Below are 3786 nucleotides of genomic sequence, written 5' to 3'. Positions count from 1 at the left end.
AATGGAAGCTGTCTTAGTGTAGAGTAGCAGCTGCATTGAGTACACTTTATGGGCTATTGCATTGCTTTGTAAAATCCAATCTGAGCATGTGTCAAACCAGCGGATGTGTAAGTGTGGGCCTGTGGCCATGTGGGTGTGAAGCCCACCTGTAATTTGTTAGTCAATCCTAATTTACTCTCTCAGATATTGATTTTTACCTCATGAGTAATGGTGATGTTCTACCCTCTGCACTGTTTGTAATCTTGTTAATGTGTGGTATATTCAGGATTCGCACAACCACTGGGACAAAATAATACTGGCACCCAAGATAATGGTAAATTGTTTGAAACACTAATTCATTGCAAACTATGACACTGTTACAGGTTACCACACCATAATATACTGTAAAAACACTTTTCTGGTCTCAGGAACATATGAGCAGGTTCTGACCATATTACACAGTTTGTTGGATACTGTACTGGCACATACTTTGAAACTGTCTGGATCATATACAGTGGATTTACAGATCTCCAGTGCTGCTGGGCTGAAGATGTGTGTGACATCACATTTTGCGATTTGTAGCTTTTTTTGCAGCGACATTCACATTTGAAGCATTGTCTACTGCCGTGGCTAAAACTTTAAACCTTAAATTATAATCAGTGATATTACCCAAAGGTGTGAGCACAAAACCTTCATGGTGTTGTTACACAAGTCTGGACAGGCATCACTGTAAATTGGAACTTGAGTGGCTGCGGCAAGCGTACATCATGAGGCGTTCTCATTACTCATGGAAACTGACTTTCCCTCCCTTTATGCTGTCGTATCCCTTAAAATGCAAAGTCTCAGACTCAGTTGTCTTTTGTTGGCTAACCTTGCTATGACACTGGATTCACTCCTCTGTCTTTAATTTCCTGGCTTGGTCTTAATTGTGCTTGCAGGTTGTTATCTGTGGCAAAGCATAAGGGGTCTGTGATGGTACATGAAGCTAAAACAACTGTGCTATCGCTGCTCTGTTTATCATTAAAAGTCATTATGGAAACACTACAATCATCTTGGACACATTTATCGAGAGAGGGTTGAACACTGATGTGATGTGGGGTGATATGTGATTATTTTAAGGAAAGAGGGAAGTAACAGAGCCAGCTTTTCAAACTGAAGACCTTCATAGGATCCAAATATAGTGTGTTGAGTGAATGTTACACAGAACATTAGTGAGACTGAGCTGCAGCTGGGCAGGCAGCAGATCAGCCTCTGATAAGTAGCAGGTGTGATGGGCAGACAGATAAACTAAGGGCAGCTGGTGGGCAGGTGAGACGTGACTGCATCTGCCAAATAAAAGACCATCACTCTTCACTACAGTGTCACTCCACATTTAGGCCTTGTACACACTGTATTTCTGAAAACGTAGCTTCCCTGTGCCTGTTGGCCTGTCATCTCACATATAGATGCACCTCTAGGTAACTGAGATCGGACCTTTCAGAAAACTTCATCCACGTTGAAGATTTTCACAAACTTTGCAGTGCTGATATCTCGTCTCTATTTTGAGCCTCCTCTTTTTCTCTCTACTACCACCTGTGACCCTGTGATCAAGTGGATCAATGGTTATCAAGTTTCTACACACAAACCGAGACACGCCAATACCATTTCTACAATATCCCCTTCATTCTTTGGCACACGTGTTTGCTCTTGTTATCAGATTATGATATGTAGGTCAGTATCACTGCATACTCACTGTCTGAGAGTTGTGAGTTCACTTTCTCTCCACGCCATCTGGTTTGGGTGAGAACATCAAACGGGCAGATGAAGGCTGATTGGACAGATGGTCATCCTCACTCTCGTTCTGTAAGGCAGCTGACAAACCCACAATCAATATCAATGAGTTTTTATAGCACTTCATGTGAAAACCTGCACCAAGCCAATCTCTTACACAACTTAGTGCTGGTAGGTCTGAATGTACTGACCAGCAGACATGTTGGAGGACAGTCATGATAGGTTTGGATTATAGTGAAATTGTCACTTTTATAACTGTCTCAACGAAGGTTGAAGATAAACAGTTAGCTGTGAGAAACAGCAGAAGCTGTCACCCCATCAGTGTTGGTTATGCCCTGTTCATGCTTTTTGTTTGGTGTCTTTATTTTTTTGTTTACCAGTATTCTTTTTTTTAAAGTTTTTTTTTTTTTTTTAACCTTTATTGTAGAGGACAGTGGAGAGAGAGACAGGAAATGTGGAGAGAAGAGTTGGGGAAAGGATCTGCAGCAAATAGCCGTAGGTTAGACAAGAACTATGGACCCTGAGTCGTGGATTATAGCCCTTGTTCATGGGTCAGCCGCTCAACTAGTTGAGCTACCGAGGCACCTTGCTTACCAGTAATCTATATTCTCTACTACTGACCACTGCTTTCCACATCTTATTTCTTGTCGCATTTTTTGACTTATGCAGTATTTGCAGGTCATGACCCGTCCTGTGGGATTATACCCCACTTTCTTTGTAAGTCACACAAACAATAGCAACAAAGAACCTGTATTTCATCATTTATGTCTAAACTGAATAATAAAGCAAACTATCAAGTGGGTTGAAACATTTACTTAAAGCAGTAAGTTATACAAAATGAACCAGGCACTGAAGGTCTATTTTTGTTCTATTACGATTTTGCCCATAGAGAGGTGAATGAAGTTGAAGTGCATGAAGCTTGCACTTATAGATGCAATCACAGCTGTGAAGACCACGTTGGCCTTTCAACTGGGGAAGTGTTGGAGTGATCTGCTGCTCTACTGTGTCTCTCCAGAAATTATTTACAGAGATGTGCAGTAGCTATACAGTGGAAGTGGCTTTGCTAAGAGTTCTTCGTAAATCTCACTGCATGAAGCTCTTACTGCGCTGTGGTAAACCCAGACTGTTGTATTTGTAGTAAATGGATCTTGGATGGTTTCCTTTATTTCCTGCCGCCTGGCCCTTTTCCACTGTTGTTGTGTAGCTTGGCATGCTGTAGCATCGGTCTCAGCCCGCTCTCTTTGCTATTGTTATTGCCCTTGTTGCTAATGCTCTGAAGAATTAACAACTCAGTGGGATCCATTTTAATGTCGTGCAGCATTAGAAAAAGACCCACACTGTTATCCAAAAAAAGACAGCTGTTGGATGTATTTTATACACTTTTGCAACGAGAAAAAAAACAGCTCACACCTACCTATATCAAAGAAGGCATTTTTTTCTTGTCTATTGGTTTCCAAACCAACAGACAATGGGACATTTTCCTTGCTTTATTTCAGATATTGGAGTGATGGCAGTTCTGTATAAATACAGAAACATTTGCATGGCTCAGTGTTTTTCACTTGATCCCATAAGCCTTGCTGTAATCTTCAGTCATTATGTTGCTGTGTATGCTACATAGCATCATGCTGTAGTGGAAACAAGACTGAAGTCTTCCTCTATATACTTAGAGATATCTTGCCACTGGTGACTCATTCCGAATGATAGCGTTCCCTTATCCTGTGGGAGTTTGCACAGTGGGCAACCCTGGAGGGCTGGAGGGCCATAGCAGAGGAGTTCCATCATTGTGGGAATTTCCAACACTGTGTTGGCTCCATTGATGGCAAGCCTGTCATCATTTAAGGTCTCCTCTAACTCTGTTTCATCATTTTACGACTGCAAGGAGACATTTTCTACTGCCCTCTTGGCAGTTGTATAAGCACAGTACTGTTTATGGACAGTTGATGTTGGGGGGTACAGGAGATGAAATGCCGTGGGGTCTTCACCACAACTCCACTCTTAGGGAAGGCCTCTAAGATGGCATCATCAACTGTTCTTCCA

This window comes from Amphiprion ocellaris, chromosome 2, assembly GCF_022539595.1.
Source record: "Amphiprion ocellaris isolate individual 3 ecotype Okinawa chromosome 2, ASM2253959v1, whole genome shotgun sequence".
In the NCBI taxonomy this organism is placed as follows: Eukaryota; Metazoa; Chordata; class Actinopteri; family Pomacentridae; genus Amphiprion; species Amphiprion ocellaris.
Note: the sequence above shows the minus strand (reverse complement) of the source record.